Source organism: Spodoptera frugiperda, chromosome 23 (assembly GCF_023101765.2).
Source record: "Spodoptera frugiperda isolate SF20-4 chromosome 23, AGI-APGP_CSIRO_Sfru_2.0, whole genome shotgun sequence".
Taxonomy (NCBI): Eukaryota; Metazoa; Arthropoda; class Insecta; order Lepidoptera; family Noctuidae; genus Spodoptera; species Spodoptera frugiperda.
The window spans coordinates 5,102,026-5,124,118 of NC_064234.1; the positions used below are offsets into that span (position 1 = coordinate 5,102,026).

The window sequence follows — 22,093 nt, forward strand, 5'->3', positions numbered from 1 at the left end:
TGAGTTATTAAACCAATTAATAACATAGGTAGGTAAGTTCTGGTGAATGGTCTCTAGTCCAAAAAAGGTATCGAAGGAAAGCCCTTTTCGTGAGAAAGTTAAACATGGACGTGGCGGATTGTGAACTGGTTCACAAATTTCACTTTAGGTCATTGGAGCTTCAAATGGGATTACGCGTTGTGGATTATTCACGACTTTTACTTTTTAGTATAGTTAGCATCATTACCCTTTTTAACTACGTACAAAGTAACTGTATCAGTAAAGAGGTCCCATAACACTTACGAGACACGTTTAGTGTCATCATTTATTCAGCGTTCGTCGTCACCGACGCCGGCGAACAGAATTGGGGCGAGCCTACGTCCACTAAAACGATGTCCAGTTTCATTAGAACTCCTACACTTCCCTTAAAACACTAGAATGTAGAACATGGAGGGGTTACGGCTCGTGTTACTAGAGCTCTATGTTTATTGGTCCGTAAAAAGATCTGACGTTTGACGCGATTTTTAATTTATTTGCCATTTATTTTTAAAGATTCATGGTTGTTTACATACATGGTTGCTAATTCCTGTTAGTTCGAATATCGGCTCGTGTTCAGTGACGCTCGTAGTTATAAATCATTCACAGTTAACTGGTTCATCACATAATAATGCCTTCCTGTGGCGATATTACATTTACAAAACTGTTTCCTTAAAATTCATCTACTATATAACAATGTGTTATAAAATTATCAAATATTACTTCAACCTAATCACAAACATATGTGTTAAAGCGGATAATCCTTTAATTATTCATATTATTATTAACTTTATAATATCATTAAACAGTTATTGCAAAACAGTTCTTATGTCAATTGCGTCACGGAGCATTTACGTAAAGTAGGTTCAATGTGCTGCGTTAGAATTATAATAGGATGACTGGTAAGTGGTAACTAGGTAAGTAGTTCTTAGTAGAACAGTAATGAGGCGGGTAGGAACAGTGTAGGAGTAAATAAAGAAGTATGAGGAAGCTTGATTATATTTTTATGTCCGATTCGCAACGCTCGGTCGAGGAAATTGTGATTGATTACTTTAGCAAATTGTTTAACCTTAGTTGTTATAACATTCGCTGGATTAATGCTTATAGTCTATTTTCGTACTGCTGTAGACGTGTTTACTACAAATTTCTGAATATGTTGTATGTGTGTAAATAAAAATGTTTTCTGAATATTCTGAATAAATTTTTGATGTAGCCTCTTGTGCAGTAGTTTCGTTTTTCGTAATTTTTTCGAGAGTATATTAATAACTGTTATTAACTCGTTGTTTTTTAATATACACACACCAGAACATAATCTAAAAAGTCTCGTTGAAAAACAAGAAAACTGTTGACAGAAAATTATCATAATTATTTTTCTAACACAAACGAAACCTAATTTTTTGCCCGACTCACTGCGCGTGCGACTTACAGTGTGTTTATGTACAAAATATGATAATTTGATTACCAACCAACAGTAATAATATAAAATGAAGATCACAACGTGTGATTACAGGTTATTTGAGTTACCAAACAATTGGTTGCCTCAATATTATGCACGGTGGAAAAAAATGAAAGACTCACGCTTTGTGAGTTTTAATGTTTAACATTCTCTTTGAGGCTGGTGTAGTGAATTGAAAATTTGTGAACGCTATATTAAAAATATATATATATTATTAAAAAATTATCGGTAGGCTGTATAGTAGACTTTCAAATCTCGGTGTGTCGGTTCGTCCCGTGCATTCCACAACTCGCTCACCCACAGCTCACAGACCGGTCTTAAGCATTGTACCAAACGTGGTACGCGGCCAGTTTACGTCGTCTGCAGACTTCTACACGTGTCCGACCGCCCAGTGGTATTTCGCCGTGGTGGGGTTATAAGAACCGAGGTGCGGTCTCAAGGTGAATCGCCAGGTCAACACACGCTCGTTACCAACGTACGCCTAGACCAAACACTGCCCCGTGACCTAACTATAAATATATGAATGGTTACAATGAATTTTTATACTGACTTTCTATTGGTGCATTTGTTGATGATCGTCTGCTCGTCTCGGAGTCGCATCACGTCGTGGTTGAACAAATACATTATTTTTATTAACCACAAATGCTTTTAGTGCTTCCAATGTAGCAAACGCAATTGTTAAAGAATGTCGCTTAGTCTGCAAAGATTTTTTGCAGTTTTCGAAAGTATAGAAACAGAAAAAATGTAACGGAGATAGTAAAATCATTGCCATTATTCTTAAACTAGGTAAAAGCGATAAAAATACTAGGTAACCTTGAAAAAAAAACAGCATTACAAATTCTCGTTCATTTAATATGAAATAATTTTAATGGGTAACCAGAACAGATACCTGTATATTTTTTTTCTCGATAAAAATTATTAAAACAAAACGCTTCGAGTTTTTTGCTCGACACGCGTCCGAATAACATCCTCGCAGTTCGTGTTATTATGTGTATTAAAATAAATATAAATTATAATTTAACGTTAACTGGATCCGTTGCAAAGGGGTTAAAGTTCCCATTAATCGGTATAGTTTTTACTGATCCATGCCGGGAATATTTGTATAGCATTGTAGACTGGCCGATTCATAAAAAAACCTTGAAAAAAAAAACGAGCGAATCGAGCGTGGGTTTTGAAATCTGTACGCTCGTAAGAATAATTTAACCGTTTTGTGTTAAAACTGTAATGGATTTTTAAGCGGAACATTTATTCGAGTTTACGGTTCTACGCTACCGTTCACGATTTACTCGATAGCTTTCCAGTTTTTAGAGACACCATTTAAAATTACTTTATCGTGACATGACATACTTATGTATGAACTATGATTTTTCACCTAACAATTTGGAAACGTTAAAGTTTTTTACCTACGCATAGGTTCTACATTTTAGTATGATTACTACTATTAGGCCCTAGATATCATTTTCCAATGGATATACCAAGATTCGCGCCTGTTACTAAGGGGGGACTCACCCATTATAAGACCAAAATGCTTAACGCGGAACCAAGGACCACATATAGAAAACTACAAGGACCACATACTAACACAATATCATACAAGTTTATAATACCACCTACTTCTAAAATAATGCCTATATTTCTTTATAAGCACTATGAATGTTACCGACAGCCTTCGTAAAGTTTATTTCTATCGTTTTAATTCTAACCCTTGCAATGGATGTCAATGGAACGGGCACAATGGGGCCGCACGGCCGTTGACCGAGTTAAAAAATAAACATAAATGGAGCTTAGGAATTGGGAACTCGATCGTGATTCACAGCTCTTTATATAATAGACGCTGTCGCAATAGATTTGTACTAAGAATAACTATTTTTATTGAATGTTAGTTTGTCCTCATTATTGGCATATTACGTCCTAGTCATCAATAAAAGTTATGGTTTATTATTATCAAATTGCATCTAAATCCACTCAGCCGTTTTTGCGAAAATCAGTGACAAACATTTTTAAATTAATTTTCGATTAAACCCGAAACTATTCACATTTTTTTTTCTTTCGATAGATTATAGTAAATATATGCCTATTTTTAGATAAGAATTAATTTATGTAAATACCTGTTGATACGAATAAACATAAATTACCACATAACAATTTTTCGAGCTCAACTAACTAAGCGAATCACGAAAATGGAGCATATAAAAATCACATAAAGGTTGAATTTACAATAACGTATTGTAATCGACCAGTTATTCATCTCTATTGTTTAGTTCGCTTCTTAAGGCTACGTTTCACTATAGCCTTCGATGTTCAGAATAATAATTAAGAGTCAATGATCTTTACAAAGTGTTATAAACTGTACCCTTAGTATGAATTTGTTTTACGTTTAAAGTAATCGAAACGAGAGCGCGTTCGGCGCTCTGATTGGTTGGTTTATTCGAGCCGGCCAATAAGAGCGCCGAACGCGCTCTCGTTTCGATTACTTTAAACGTAAAGCAAACTCGTACTAAGGGTACTGAACCATATTTGAACGAGAAGACCTTTAGTATCTATTGTGACAGTAAACCCAGTAACAATTGACTGTCAAGTTTATTGTGTTGCGTCAAAACTAATAAATATGTGATTTAAATCAACCTATTTAAATAGTGGTTCGTTTTGTGATTAAATTAAATGATAAATGAGAACGGGGACATTTATTTTTATTACACGCCAAAGGATCAAGTACAATATCTTCTAAATAGGGATGATGACATAAAATGAATCAAAGTTTAAAAGTGGGAGCTAAATACTTCACTTTTGAGTATTAAACGTACAGAAAAGTGACGTTACGCGATATTTTAAATCAATACATCTTCGAAAGTACTTGTTTCACTAAGAAAATAAAAATTAGTCGTCTATACCCTATTGATTATATTTTTCTCGTTCCCAAATCCCATAAAACAATGTTATACACAGCTAATAATTGTTATTATTGAACTGTAATTATATGCAAAAGGAAATTCCCCAAATACAACTTCAAGAAGCGTGTTCTAACAAAAAATAGCTTGCAAACTCTTTAAGAACAACGTCTATAGAAAAACACTGAATCATAAAACTGTTAATTAAGTTCTGTCGTCAAAATAACATACAAAATCCATCATCTTTATTGCTTACCAAGATAAACTATGAATAAGTATTGATTGGCGATTAGAAGCACATTTTTCACATTTGACATTTAGGAATTAGGTATTACAAACAGGTCTTTAAAAGAACTTAGTACCGCGTAGAGGTGATGATAAAGAAGTTCCTTAGTCTTTCCCCCTAAAAATATAGGTGTTTTGAAGGTGATCAAAGATATTCCACCACCACAGATAGGGTCCAGTAGCGTCGATGCTCAATCGGGGCAAAAGAAAAGCCCAAGAATTTACCGGTCTACTAGCTGGAAGCAGGAGTTGAAACGGGTTGATTTTTAATCAGTAAGAGTTTAACAGTCTCTCTCTCTCTCTCTCTCTCTCTCACCTCACCCCAGGCCGAGAGAAGTCATTCAATGATATTTCTCCCCTTAAACAAAGAGGTATTGCAAAATTTGTAACGCCATTTAAAACAGACGGATGGCAACGTCACTCGAAACTTGTGACTCCTAAGTCGGATGCTTTCAAGCACTTGATAGACAGACAATATAAATTGGAAGTTTCAAAGTGAGACAATGGTTTAGAAGATTGCGCAGTGACTATAGACAACGGTCAAGCCTGGACGGCCTATTTGTCCATCAGAGCGACAAGACGCAGCTGTGAAATCTGGCCAAGGTTAAGACCAGTTTTGTCACTTGTGACTTAACCTGATCTTATTCTGATTTATATTTATGTGACAGGCTTTTAATAAACTTATGCTTTATTACAAAGAAACCGTGCTTTAATGCTACTTCTACAAATACATATAATAAAGTAGCCATTAATGTAATTAATGGGTCAGGATTGTATGAAGTGATTAATTTTTTTCTCTGCATGTATAATTGACTGATCATTGCCCTATTTAGATATGGTTCAAGTGTTACGGTTGGTAATAAAAAAGATATTTTTAATTATGTATGCTTAGACGCCTATTAATTTTAGACGTTAGTAGTTTTTAATGGTGTGTCAATGGTGAATTTATTAGATAAGATTAATTGTTGATTTATGAATTAAAGGAAACTTTTAGGAAATAGAAAAGTTTGCTTTGATGGATGGTATACAGGGAGCTTTAATTTCGAAAAAATAAGTAATTCAATGTTTATTTTATGTTATAATAGTTGTAATCAACTGCTTAAGGCTAATGTTGCATAATTAATACAAAAACTAAAACGATTAAAATTATAAAAACAAAAAAGTGGCGTTTTTCGGGAGCATTCCGTTTACACCCTGTATATGTTATTTTGTTTGTTTTTTTATCGACTAAAATTCGGCTATTTTCAACGATGCGTAGGTTATCTATTGACAGAAAATGTGTGTGTGTGTGGAAATCTGCTGCAAGTAATTACATTCAGACTCATTGGTTTTTGAAGATATTGAGTACATTGCTAAGTATATAACACAAAGCTAATACTATACTATTGCATAGTCATCCATTGCTGTGTCTAATCAAACCTCAATCAATAATAGACTCTAATATTTCATTTCAAAAGATTCCTTTCTAAATGACATTAAATCGTTAATGAAAGTGTAATCTTATTATTCATTGCATATTGAAATCCTATTTGTTTGACAGGCGAACATAATCTTAAATGTCATTGGAATTAGGTACATAGTCAGAGCTTACGATAATTTATTAAGTATTTTACTTGTAAGAGTTTGTTATCAATAGGATTTATTTTGAAATCTTAACTTTCTTCTTTTTTTATACTGTCACATAAACATCACACATTTATATTTAAAATTTAGCTTACAGGTAGAGTAAGAAAAACACCAAGAAAAAGAAATTAGTAGAACCAACATAAAGTTCTAAATAAATATATGTATTTTCTTGCTTAATCTTCTCCATAAGAATCTACACTTTAGAGCGACCAAATAACTAGGCCTGGGTGTCATGTGTATATGAACTTGTATGATTGTTAACGGACGCACGACACAGGAGAAACACCTACTGTATTAAAAAAAAAACAAAAGAATAAGTAACATTTGCCCCAATAACCAAAAAAGCCCTATATTTTCCAACTATTTACGTATGCCAAGTAACAAACTCATAAATACTTCTACACAACTGGGTAAAACTTTGTAACACAGTTGAAAACATTCCCATACATAACTGCAGTCCTGTGAACACAACAGACGGCGGCTTATTGATCTGTCCAGCCGTATATGTACATCACCTTTATGCTATACGATTACTTAATAGCTTAATTAGAGACTTATATGTTCATAGGAAAGTTTAGAAGGTGAAAAACCCAATTGTATGAGAAACAGATGAAAATTGGTAATTTGTGCCTACAAGTTACCAATTTTTCGTCAATCTCTTAAGTGCCTGCTTATTTTATAGTAAAACATCTCTCATAGACTTTATAAATGAACAAAATAACTCAAAAAGGAATTTATTAATAACATCACTATTTGCAGTTTCGATGAAATGTATCGAACAGGAAAATAATGTAATGTAGATGACCATTTTCATCTTCATAGGAAATCTAGTGATGTGAATACGAGTGATGAGTATTCTACAAATTCTTATCCTTAAATCAATTAAGACCTTATAAGGATTACTATAGTGATAGTGAAAAAGACCTTTTTATTCCAAATAAGATAAAATAATGCTCAAAATGCCCATCTACAAAACACGACATTCAGCAAACCTAAGACTGGCAACGCAGCCATTTGTTGTGTCGTAAAATCTTGAGCGAACAAAATCAACCACAGAGTGCTTCTTATGGCTTATGTATTATATATATTAGTTATGTATACTGTTCATACAAAGTAGCTTGTAAACCTCGGAGGGACCACACACCAATTCTCAGCAACATTGTAGGTTGTAGAAGAATGCTACGAACGTTTGTGTACCAAAACAAGCTATCCTCGTCTGGATAATATATTATGTATTTTTGACTCTGTTTACAAAACAATAAGGTTCAATGTCAGTTGTAAAGTTTGATAGAATGATGTTGGTTGATGTGTTCAGGTCTCTGAATACCACAATCGGCCCCAAACACTCTACAGCAAGGTCTAAGGTCCTAACTTGACCATGTAATTATACCTGTGCACCTTATCGTGCTCGCGTGACCAAGAATATTTGCACCACGCTAACTACACTAAAACGGAAATAGTTTATATTTTTTATACCAGTAATAAATGCAAAAAGTAATCATTCTCGTGGGAAGCCGCAAGTATACGGCGAATTCAATGAACAACACAATTCGGACGATAACATAATTGTCTAGTAACTAAATACATCAAATAATACTGTAATTACTCACTCGCTGCGTAATAAAAGTTTCCCGTCCATGCTCCAAACACCTCCAATAAAGACAAAAGCTTAATTACAAGTATTGGAAAAAGTTAACGTTTAACAATTACGGCGAAGTCTTTAATTAATTAAATCCTCTCCGATAAATAAGTTTCTTTTAAGTTAAAATTTCTTGTGTCGAACAAATTGGATCTTTCATGTAAGTTAGAAGGAAGCAATGTAAATAGGAAGTAGGCTATTGATCAGTTTGGGTGGCGGGGTGAGGCGCGGGGCGCGGGGGCGCGGGGTATGGGCAGAGGCGCGGCCAGTCGCCGTTTGGGCGGGCGGTGCGTGCCGCGGGCGGCGTGCGTTCCCCCCGGGTTCAAGGGCAAGGTCTTCGCCCATTCAGTTCTGAACACGTGCCCGAAAGTAAATATAGTACTCGTTCCGTTACGCCATCGTGCCGTAACGTACCGCCAAATGGTGTCCTTCCCGAATTCCGTCAGTAATTTTTGTGGCATCCATCCCAGATTTTATAACAGAGCTGCTTTCTTGCGGTCGAGTTGACGCATGACGCTCGGATGCGTCGACTTTGTACCGGATGCTCGTCTAGTGTGTAAGAGACACGACATTGATATGCACGACACGTTGTACCTGGTTATGTAGAAAAGTCGCATCGCATGCGCATAAAAGGGAACAACAACTCTATTTGCTACGGAAACAGCACAAATATAAAAAAAAAAAACTTTTACTTATAACAACAACAATTCTGTGAAGCCTCTGAAACATTTTAATTGACAAATTAAGGTACTCATTAGTATGAAATAGTTTTTAATTACTCCTAAATAAGGTTCAAAACTGTTATTTACAAATTACATAACTATGGATCGTCTGTTCTACTTCTAGTTCGTGTGTGTACATTTTCTGAATCAGCCATATTGCTGGCACGCAGCCATTTTATGCAGCTAGGTGGGGATTAACTGGGAATTATAACTATGGTGAATCATTGTCACATTGATCAATATTAAGTTCATAATTTTTATTAGGATTAAGACACCTTAATATTGGAAGATAGCAAAGTTTGTAGTATGTTTAAGATAATTCAAGATAGATTCAATAAAATTGTAACCAACGATTACAAAAACGATGTACCTATGTGTGTACCTATTTAGTATCTTTTTAGTATAACATTGTACTATTTCTACAACAATAAATATTCACACAAACTTTAAACGTAAAATAACAACGTTTTTCTAATCAAAGATCTGACATATGTCAGGCATTCCTTTTATTTACTAGTCGTGGACGTAATAAGCCAACAAGAGGGAACAACATTATTTCACATCAACAAACTCATAAAAATAGATGTGTGTAATTACGGGCCGTTTTTCTTAGCGACAAAACCTAAGGGACAACTCTGGACAAAATATATGGGCCCTGAATGACTTCCTTTGCTGTTTAAGTGGAATGGATTAATACGAGTCCGGAATTTGAGTGACGAGTATTGAGAATTGTATGATAAATCGTGTGTTCGTAAAGTATAAATTTTCTAAAGTTTTGACATAAATGGCATGTTTGTTTTATTTTTTAAATAAATCCAAGAGTTTTATTAATCAATCGTAATCATGTTTCTTTGGACTTCAAAATAGTTTTCCTCGACTTAAAATCATTTGGACTTATATATCAGTTTTCACAATTAGCAGATCTTTTCTATAAATCAGTTCTAGTTTATTATTACCCGTCCAAAATCCTAAACATGACTAAACACATCACGTTTGCCAAAACGTACCTATTTTCGTATGATAATCCCTGGTCATCGAATTTAAATGAAGCTAAATTTGCTTACCCCTTGTCTATTTTACGAATCGCAGATATATTTAAGTCAGATTTACACTGTTGCTGATGATAAAATGTGATGTAATAATGAAAATATTCTCCTGTTCAGATAAAACCATTAACATGCCCATAAAGGCCGCTTCACATTATGCTTTGCGCGCCCTAAGAATGTAACAAAAAGGTTTATTATCCGACATTATAAGCTACGTGCCAATAAACTTGGCATTCCATTTATTACAATTCTTCCCACAATCAATACACCTACACCTCGTACCGACGTAATAATAAAATCTTATGATCTAACAAGATTATTGCACGAAAACTACACCGCCATTGCACCGTTCGGTACAAACACACGCTTTGAAATAAAAACAAGACCATCGCAGAATTTATAACCACGCAACAGCAAGCAACTGGCGTTCAAAGCACCCCTTGTACGTGCTCTCCTATAAACATAAACATGGAAAACGCACAAAAGCCTCTCGGGCGTCGCGTCGCGTCGCTGTCAGATAAAGTTGTAGCGTTTCTTTTGCGAGACACGCTCGCAGCGGCGCGGGTGCGACCGAGACGGAGCACGCACGCCGATCGTTAGCCCTGATCTTCAGCGCGCCACAAACACACAGCCCGACCGAGAGCGAAATTGCAGCGAGAATGCACCTAGCTGTGTTATTACCGCGCCGGCTGACTTGCGAAACGGCCTTCTTCCGCGCCCATTGCAATCCGAACACTACCGCAAACCGACGCCACAGGGTCGCGAATCGCGCGTCGCGTTAGTGAAACCGGTTATTTTCTCTGAACAAGCAATTGTGGACGTTGTCGTTGCGACATAAGTTCCGTTCGGCACGCTGCAACGCAGGAACGCGGCGGCTCCCTGTATATTTAGCCCGCATTGCATGCGGTCGCCGTAGTGGGTGTATTAGGTCGCTCGCACGCACTGCTGAACTAGTCGGAGGGCTTCCTATTATCGATTTATGTTATTGTGTAGGACGTGGTGTCACGCCGCCTGCCTTAACGTGTTTTTCATAAAGTTTTTCTTCATTTTCCGCTGCGCGCGCTCGTTTTCTCTTTCACAGAAAGCTCGAACCGAGTGAAACTTGTTGGAAAATATGATTTCACTCGAGATATTGTTCCGATCACGTACAACCGGTGTAGTACCCACATCGGTATTGAGCAATTAATGTTTTTATGAGTAAACTTGAAAAACTGAGTTGAATTTCCGAGGTTTTTCTTAGTAAAGGTAATGTTGCGATGAAGTGATTCTATGAAGGATGGATTTGATTGATAAAATTGAAACTCAACAAACTCACTTCAATAGAAAGTATAATTTGAATTTCCAATGGACATAGTTCTTTATAACAACGTTAACGTAACGTTTCAAGTTAATTTTACAGGCACACAAAATAAACACATAAAACCTCTTCACAAGGACAATGTATCATCTGGCAGTTACATATTGGACTCCCCAACAATGTTATCTATTGACATAAATCATGTGGTGTTGCATAGGCTTCTCGAGACGGGGGGGCAGGGGGTGAAGTGAAGCCTAAGGGAGGAGGAGGGGGGGGGGCACACCCACACACGCGATGACACCTTAAGAGGTGACGAGCGGCCATTACAGATAGTCGCATAACCTGCGAACACGGTATTGTCCACACGACTACACATAGACCTAGGCAACCAGTATAAACTGACCGCTGAATGTGTGGAAAGATCATACAAAGCGAGACCATGATATACTGGTTATGTATAGTATGATGTATACGGGAACATTATGGCCGTCCATGTGAGATGAGGTCTATGGTGCTTGTATAGGAAACTTGGAACTAAAGAACATGCTGTAAGACCATTTTATAGATATTCCATAAAGGACAATGTTAAACAATTGTTGTGCCTCCCATAGACTTAAACTTTACTTCTACTCTTAGTTACTCCTACAGCTACATTTCATAATCTAATATCTAATCTTATTTCTTCGTGGTCTTAAAAAAAAACTTGTTTGTCTGACTTTCATGAAAGTCTTTACTTATTATAATACTTAATTAAGAATTCTGAAGTTATCTTATTACATTCTTTGTCTTAATTTAACTTGGTCCATAAGACAAAATTGTGATTAAATCATTCTCTCATATTTCAAAACTTATGGACATTTTTCAAGTTATTAAATTGAGTCAACACCCTCTCGTTGTTATGACATGAAATTGTTTATCGAGTAATTGAAATAATGAGTTTTATAACTTTTAAACTTCATTAGGACCAATTTATACGTTATGTTAAATTATTTCGCCAGTGATAACTTAAGCCTAAATTAGAAAAATAGAACGTATTAGTTATAATGAGCAGAACGCGCAGACGCTACTCTAGAGTAGCTGCGCGACGTCACCGCGTCTGCGCACGCTGCTCATGATGAAGAGTCCCTCTGTGACTCGAAACTAGAAGAGCTTTTCTCAATAAATATTACGTAAATAAAACCGTGATTTTTAGTTAATTTAGTATGTCTCACGATAGTTATTACAAATACCTATTTGATGTCAACTTGAGACATTGACAAATTAAGTTTCATCTAGATTTGTTCAGTAGTTTCTACACTAAAGCACCTACAACATACTGTTTTATCTTGTTTTCTTTTTTATATGTAATATAGACTTCTTTTAGGACTCAAACTGTCTTCCATATTGGTCTATTGGACTCTTTAATTCCTTGTTCCGTCGAGTTAAAGGTTGTTTTTCGTATCACTTTAGAACAAAAAACAAAAAGTAAAACCATTGGCACCGACAGACAATTTTAATGTCATAAAAACGATCAACGATCCCCTTATAAAACGTAAAAATTATAGATTTCGTTAAATGCAATTTTTATAGCAGTGCACACGGGAAATGGGCGTCGGTTTCTCACAGTGCAGTGTCGTAGCAACAGAAACATGCTAGTTATAGCTTTCCCTTCAATAGGCAATAATAATAATATGTTGTTAGCAACTTGCAACTCGTGTTTTGTGTCATAAAACGTCAAGTCTTTACAAATAAAGGCTCGTATAATGAGTTTATACACAAGTTTTAATGACACCTCTGGTAATTCATGGAGACGGGTGATAGTGAAAAGGTGGAGGTGCTTATATTACATTATGTAGGATGTTTTAGAAATATATGTGGATCTTATTGAACGTGATTAAATCGACGATAGATAGGGAAAAGTGTAATAGAGATATTTGTACTAAAGAACTACAAAACTGAGGGACTAATTTAGATGATATTTTTATCATACTAATAGGTCATGATCTCAATTAAACAGCAGATACTTTTCAAGATGTTTTTAGACAATAATAATTAACGGGAATGGCTATGGTTATAACATCTCTATATCATTTAGGCCAAATCCTATAGAAAAATAAATGGAATAAAAATAATATAATAATAGCCTAACCCAGATAAACAACAAGCCAAGAATTGGATAGAGAATTTAATACCGAAGTACTTAGCCAAGATATTTGATACTAAAATAATCTTAGCTGGGAATAAAACTTTGATATTTGGAGGTAAGAAGATAATATTAGATTGGTAGAATAAAGACAAAACGACAAAAGTTTGCTCAAGTATAGGTATCTAATATTTTTATTGGGTTATAACAATGTAAACGTATTATCTACAGTATCCGGTAATGTTATTACGATTGTTGCTATTGTTTGTTAGTTCAAATCGCTTATATTGCTGAATCATTTTTTATGGATTTTGTTAGAAAGATAGACGAGAATTATTCTATTATAATAATTAAGTAGGCTCGACGTCACCGCGTCTGCGTACGCTGCTCATGATGAAGAGTCCCTCTGTGACTCGAAACTAGTAGAGCTTCTCTCCATTAATTTACGGTACGTGATTTCTAGAGAATTATGTTGATTTTGACAGCAGGTCGCCTCTAACCGTTCGATCTGAAATTCAATGAGAGAGTCCTATGTTCAGCAGTGGACTACTCGTGACTGATATTATTAAATACAACCCCTACTGTAATAGCATAAAAACAAATTATGACACAATTTTTAGCAAGTTTTGAAATTAAAAATGGCTCCTTTGTCAACCAATATTCCAATAAAGATATTTAAACACATATTATTATAATGTGTTTGGAAAATATTCCCATTGCTTGCATCGAGGGTCTTGAAAGGGAAATGGGCGTTTGTCCATTTGTCCCTATCTTATTTGCCGCCCTGTAGTTATAAAATAAACGTAGCAATTGCAAACTCAGCCACCGTTAAATATCTTTGCATTATAAATAGTCTGTAATCAAAAGAGTCAAGAGAAAGTGATATAGGTAGGTAACTGGTAACTATTAATTACTTGTGTCGGTAATTGTGTTTTGTATTTCTTTTTTCTTTTTGTATAATTATATTTCTTTGGTATGGATGACTTGAAAGCCTACCTTTTAAGTTTCAAAAGCTATGGAAAAGACGAGTGACGAGTTATTATTCGCCTATTGACGACTCTCGTCTACCGAAAAAGTAGTAGAAAAAGAATTCAAGATTTATTTAGAATACTAGCAATTAATATCCTAGTCCAAAGTTAGGATTTATAGACTTAGATAAAAAATGAATTAATTAAGTATCTAAGTTAAGAAAACTGAAAAATGTTAAGTTAAATACAATTTTACCTAAAGACATTCATATAAGTCATAAGCTATTTACTCATAAGTTAAGAAACACTCATTTTTCACTTTAAAACCAATAAATTGGATCTTATAAACAAACAATATACATATAATAACTTAAATACTTCTTATACAAATATTACGAATCATATATTGTAATGTCAAGTATCAATGAATGAACAAGATTGGAAATAAAACAACTGGTATATTTGTTTTACCCTCGCCAAGACATATTGGAGTATTATTCTTTATTTGTTTGCTTTTATTTCTTTCATTCACTTTCTTTGAGAGTCTCGTCTATCATTGAACATTTATGAATAGACTAGAGAACTGTCCTGGCTTTGTTTTCTTTTTTATTTTACACAAACTTAGGGATATGGGTATGCTAAAGTTATGTTCGACAGAAAAAAAGGATTTATCCAAATTGATGCAGTAATTCTAGAATGATTTTCTATTTATACACATAAATTAGTTTGTGTATAATTCTGTTAGGCATATTTTAAGGAAAACTCGTTTAGTAGTCTAGCTTTTATCGATAACAAAACATTATACAATACTTTATTTCATTCAAACTTATATATAAAACAATAATTTTCTCACAGAAAAGACTTAATTTATGTGGGAAGGAAGATAAAAAAACATGCTTAACTTGATTTCGTAAAAAAACAGCACATTAACTTTATTTTATACAAATTAAATTGTGATTTAAATACCTAGAACATAAGCATAAGACAAAAAAAAAATAACTATTAGGCTTTATATTATAATATTATTCATATAACGCAGTATCACATACCAAGCTCATTTGTTTATAACCTAAAAGTCGAATCATTAAGTAGTAAGCAGTACTGGCAGTAAGCGGGTTGGAGACCAAATACTGACTTATCAACGTTAAAAATAAAAACATTGGGAATGCCTAAATCATTAAGTAATTGCACCTGTACACGTCTGCATATCACATAAAGAACCAATACATTACTAACACTCTCCACAGCTTCAAAAAACCCTAGCAAACACATTTTTGCTGCAAACTAAAGCTAAAAACGTAGTTTCGTCGTTCAATAAATAGACATACACATACATACATGCACTTAGAACTGCAACGCTAAATATAGGACGGTGCACGCAGTGGCAGTCAGTTGTGCGTGGTCAGGACTATACCCCCCTCTCTCCCCCCTTTCAACCAGGGTTGCCTATCTCCCAAGGGCGCCTGTTTGAAATTGAGTTAGGTACGCTCAACGGAGCGCTGTTAGGTGGTTGGGGAAGGCTTCAAGGGGATTTGTCTGGTCTAGACAAATATGTGTTGGTAGCATACTAACCTGTTTAATATTTTATGGGGTTTTATTGAAGTTTTATGGGTTTTTATTTATTTAGATATATAGAGGTATTGTTTAATGATATTGTGAATAGAGGTTGGTTTATAAAATTGAGTGATTATTTTTCAAGTGTTTTAACAGCATTTTTGTTAAAAAAATCGAAATAGCGTTTCTTAGAGACTCACTAAACTTTTTAAGGTATTTCTTACTTTAGAAAACTGAGAATTTCAAAGTCAGTGGTCAAATTCGTTTTCAAAGAAGGACCATGCAAAATTTATTTCTAAGTTATAACCGATAATATAACTTTGCCATGAACTATGAATTCTTGCACTAAGAAACCCGACTAAAACCTGTGTCGTTAAAACTCAAAGCCTAACCTACAATTAGTCAGCAACAGCATAAAACTTAGGTCGTCGGCGCAAGCCCTAACCTGTTACATAAAGCGAGAACGGGGAGTCGTAATGAATACATAGGGGCGCAAGTTGTGCGTGTGCGTAACATACACATATACAGCGTACATCGTATATTTGTGCATGCATACGGTCAGTCGGCCATACACGAACGTGCCTAAGTGACATAGGTCGGGAGCACTCGGGAGTACTCGGGAATGCTCGGGAATTGCCGAAGATATTCGGAATTTTAATAGAGAAGTTCGCATTTCGTTTAAAACTGCATAGTGTTATGCATAGACACCTTTACGATGATATAAAATTTTATTCTGATTTTATGTCGGTGTCTGAGTACCTGGATGGTAGATTTATTGTTATGCCAAGTTCACGCTTTGCCTAAAAGAAGTCACCTTCCGAAAATATCTCCATTTGACCGACTCGACTTTGTGAGTACTTTTCTTGGTGTAAAAAAGTGGAGATGAAATAATTGAATCGCCTGACCCAACAGTGATTACAGCAACTTGGTCGAGTCGGCATAAAACTGTCAAAAGTTTATTTTTTATTAAAGAGCCCATCTTGGTTTATGTGGAAACTTTTTCTGGAACATTCTATCCATTATACTTTTAAAGAAAATGAGAGTTGTAATTTCTTTTCAATAAAACAATTAAAAGACTTTCAGAAACTGTACGAAAGAATATAAATTGGGTTATAAAGGTATTATTCCGTCTACTAAACACAAAAATACACGTGGAAATAGATAAAGGAAGAGCACAATCAATGGATCCAGTCATCCTTCCGATGACTAATACTTATGCAAACAAATTACTAGAAGAGATAACGACAACTATTTTCACTTGACACTACATTTCGTTACAATAACTACAGACCACTAACCTACACGCATAGTCATAACACATCAACATACACAACCAGTATATCATGGTCTCGCTTTATAAAACCTTTCCACACGTTCAACGGTCAAGTTACACTGGTATTGTACAGCTTGAGATGTAGTTGTGTGTATGTTACAGTCAGAGTGATTAAATAGCAATTATTCATAACTACTGGTCATTATGAATAATTGTATATAAATACCAAATTCACTAGATAATGTAATAAATTAATCACTTTATCTGGACATTATTCATAATAGGAAGTCCAAGTTAGTCAAAGTAATAATACATGTGTGACTCAAAATGTCACAAGACTCTTACTAGTAAGAATAACTTGTAAGAATAAAAATTGGTCATAACGTTAGTAGGCCTAATGACTTATATAGGAAATGGTGGTAGTGAACTTGTAGTGCCCTATACGTAATTCCGATCAAACTAATTTGCTATAAGTTCCTGTAACAATTAAATAATAATGTCGGTTAATTTAATATGCTGTGCAACAAAAGTTAGTGACAGAACCGAATTGCTACAAAACCGACTCCACGTAGTCTTGTTTGTCCTATCCCTAGAGTGCAATTCAAAACCGCGTAGGCGCGTAGAACCGAGGCGGCCCGCAGGCTGAGGAGCAGGAGGCTGCTAGCGAGCCACCGCGGCTGAGGCTGGCCGGCGAAGCCGGCCAACAAGCCGAAGCTGCGGTGGTGAGCGAAAGCCGTCTGCGACGATTAGCACGCGTGGGGCCGCCGGAGGCCCGCAGCGCCGGAGCCATGACAGAAACCCTGCCTGCTACATGCTGCATGTTTGCTTGCATGCTGCTCGTTTTATTACATTATCCAAGTCTTCGAAGATAGTATATAAAATTGCTAGTTAATGTGATTAATTTTGTGTCATTTATCACTTTATCTAAATTGAGTAGTCGTTATATATAATTGCTAGACAGTATATATAATATCAAGATTTATTACTTTGGCTGTAACATGTACACCATTCATAGTGTGCGTAAACCAGTATTAGAATTATGTTCCGTAAACACGGTGTGAGTGTGTGCGTGAGTCGTGTGTGTGAGACATACATAATACATTTGCATGCGACTGTAGACAGCGTATATGTAAAAAGTAGCCAACTGAGCTCAGTATCCGATCAGTATGTCATTTTATGTAAACTGTTTTTGATATCAATGGTTTGCTTTCTTATTTTAAACTGGAAATGGACTGGTTGACAATATTTTGGCAATGTTTTATCCTTGTGTGTGAGTGATGCATCTCAATTTATACGTTCGTATCAAGATAATGCAGGTTTTTTTAAAGGGGGAAAATCATTCAGGGACTTCTCTCGTCTTGGGCGAAGTAGTCCACAGCTCCGGATCAGGCATCAGCCCTACTGGGCCCCATGTAAGATAATGCAGCTTAACCATTGGATAACCAATATTTTCTTGCAAGCTGCTTCAATTACAAAATGTAGGCCTTTGTGGTCAATTTGAGTCTTAATCACATTCATTTACATATCATTATTGCATACATAGTTTAACATCATCTATGCTCTGAGAAACACAGTACTATGACCCGTTAACTACTCTAAATTGATGTCCTAATTAATGATGAGATATTTAAAATATCTAGTTTTTGACACGGAAACCTCACCTTTTAACGCCGACACTCAGCCAGTTGCCAAAATGACGATCCAAAGGTTAACAATGTGACATTTGAAGAGACTATTTAAAAAGTATTATGTAATGTTACTGGCGCTAACCTGGGTAACCTGGGCAAGTTAAAAAAAAACACAATAACTTTTTTTAAGGGGGGATAATCATCCAATGTGTTCGAGAGGAAGTATCAGACTTTTACTGACTAAACCACCTCGATCCTGCTCCTACTCTTTGAACCAGAGCCCCGGTAAACCTTCTAGGTACTCCGCAGCTCCGGATCGAACATCAGGTCTACTGAGCCCCATCTGTGGTGGTCTGATAGCGATAGATATTACACCAAAAAGGTTCATATAATAATATGTTGAGTAGTGTAATTGTTCTGTTTCGTTCTATATAAAGAAATAAGCTCAATACAATTACGATACGACATAAAGAACCCTAACTTCAAAGCTGTCATTAATTAATGACTCATGAAACTCCATTTCTTCTGTCTCCCTGTCTGTCAGTAAATCAATTACTAATCGTTAATGTGTAGTACCTTGGCATGTATTCAAATCATATGGTCATTGACCCCGGGGTCTTTAGACAGTAGGTACACGATCCAAGCTGAAGGTACTCGCAAACATCGAGTGACGTAAATGTCAAACTGTCTTTTGAAAAGATGGATACCCTTGTTTTCCTTTTGTTTTTGGATACCTATGGTGTATACCTACCTACTGTTTATTGAGGTTATATTGCGACATGATTTTCAATACCCTATAGATGTAATCAGAGGTGCATATAAAATGTAATATTTATTCTATCTGCTTGTCGTTCTACGTGGAGGACTAAGGGGAAGGGGGTTGTTCAATAGTGGACTTCTTGCAGCTGATGATGATGATGATTATATCTTCACCACATTTCTTGACCAAAGTCAGGATCCCCACGTAACAGAGTAATATAGTCTATGGTTTTGGGCTTCCATTGTTTGGTTTCTAGTACCCATGACTCCAAAGACTCCAGACGTAGGAGTCATGAAAAAGGTTCTGGAAACTTCGTCAGTTTCTTCAGAAAACCTTCTTGATTGAGTCAATTCTGTTTCTGACAAAACAGACGAAGACGAAATGAAAACTTTTTTGGCGGTGTCACACTAGTAGTTAGGTTGTTTCTTTCAAAAGTTAAAAAGGACCTTAAGAACAGCAAATTTAGGTTCTGATTGGATTGGATACTGGAAAAGTAACTCAGAATCTTGTATCAGTCTTTTCCCTTGTTCACAATTTCTCTACCGTCCTTTACTAAGTCTCAGCTTTGATTAGGTATTATAAACAGAAAGTAGAACTTCAATATCGTTATCTTTCTAGGCAATACTTTCTACAAAACCAATTTGTAGCAATCGAGTTCTAAATTAAACAATTACCTTTTGATTAGAAATGCGTTTTGATCAATCAAATTAGTACTTTCACGTTATAGGAATACGATTATAAATTGATTGATAAGTGCTGTATAAATTTTCCTCACGTTAAAATTTATTTCATCTTTATTTTAGTTTGTTTTATAGACCATGTTGAAGCTACTATTACTAGATACACATATAATAACCCTAAACTCGTCTCCTAATAGCTTTTAATTCCCCTAATAATACATAATGACCTTCGCAACAGAACAAAAACTGCATACCGACAGTCCCTAATTGAATGGTGTTCAAAACGTCCATTATATGAAAACCCCCGCGGGCATACTATTTTGTTTACACGCTGTACAAGGATGGGGGTCAAAGTTAAACGGACGGTAGTCGTTGTGTAATCGGTCGAATACTAGTGTCGTTTACCCCTCGGCCTTCAGTCAAAACTTCCTTTTTCTGTCAATTATATTCGAGGTTTTATATCGAACGAATGGTTTAGTTATTAAGGCTTTCCGTAAATAATTGATGGGTTGTTAAATTACGTAGGAACAGCCTGGCTGCCTGAATTACATGTAAGTGGACGTTTAGTACAAAGTTAGTTGACTGTACAACTGATTAAAGGTTATGGGTAATAGGTTTCTGACCGTGTTAGAATTAAGAATCGGGTTTAAACGTTCAAGGACTTAAAATCTAACAATAATGATCCATAAAGACAACTCTCTTTGTTATCGCACAAAACTATCCACTAAACTGTGAAACTATGTGACCATTTCCACTGATACTAAGCTATGTACCTGCGAAGAAGATGCACAGCTCGAGTATGCAATGTATCGATAGTAGGGACTTTTTTTTTTGAGGGGGAAAATCATCCAATGACTTTTCTCGCCTTGGGCGAGAATCGATAGTAGGGACTAGCCATCCATAGCACGCATCTTTCCATACAAAAACAAAGCTTACCTGACTTCATTTCCACCAGTCCTAAGCAATGTGTACCAATGAAAATGATTGGTGGAAGCCAAACGCATCCACAACAACGTAGCATAGCACATCTCTGTTGGAAAAGCACCCTTAATGACTTGTTTACAATTAAAACCAAACATTCGTCGTACTAATTACTCTCAGCACGGTTGGAATAAATACTTCATAGAAATTTTCGTATCTTCACCTTCAGATAGTTCCAAGTTCCAATGAGCTGAGCTTATCCGGCCATGAAGGCGTCCGACACCTACGCCGTCCTACCCAGATGACAGTAATTACTTTGAAGACTTATGTCTTGAGTTGTCTGTGCATCTGTGGCCTATGTCCTAAGTTCCTTGGTCATGACCATTCCTATATGATTTAAAAGCCAATTAGATTATGTGCTAGATGGTGGTTTAATGATACGGTACTAAACACTTTTTTTAGGGGAGAATTAATCATCCAATGTCATCTCTTGCCAGTGCAAGGCGAGAGGGAGTGTCAGACTCTTACTGAATAAAAACTACCCCGTTCCTACTTCTGCTTATCGAGCCGGAGCCCCGGTAAACCCGCTAGGTAGTCCACAAGCTCCGGATACGATACTAAACACTAGAATCTACTTTAAGCTTTTATGTTAGTCTTCACCATTGATCACAAGCAACCAACATCAAATGCGCTACTGACTAAGAGACCACACATATTGCGTCACTAAGCTGTGACGTTATCGTTTTTCTATTAGATGAAACATTTATGGGGTATGGCTTAATGTTTTTGCTAGGTTCAAGCAATAACATTTTAAAATGATCAGGCGGATCTGTCCTCCACTGTACATACACTGCCTTCAACTTTGCAGAATGTTAATAATAACTATGCAAAATTATACTTCAATTACCAATACAACAAAAGCATAATATACAGCTAACTGCGACCTATTTGAAACAGTTTAAATCTTACAAAATCTAACTTTTGCAGTATTTGCCTTGCGTAGCCTTAGGAAAAACCGTTTATCTAACACATTATCATATTACGTGATTCATCGAGTTTCTATGTTGTATTCTTGTTTAGAATAACAATACTTCACACCTTTTATGAGTATAGTACCTAAATCGGGAAAACCTTTGGTATTTATTACATAAGGTTTTATAAATAAACTGTAATAAGCCCGAACATCAGCTAAATCACTAATTAAGTCACGTTG

General features: G+C 35.7%; 1 protein-coding gene across 2 annotated transcripts in view; it reads left to right on the forward strand.

Annotated features, from left to right (window-relative positions):
- Positions 1–22,093, forward strand: part of LOC118267067 (ecdysone receptor) — a 261,409-nt gene that overhangs the window by 86,214 nt on the left and 153,102 nt on the right. The window lies entirely within an intron of this gene.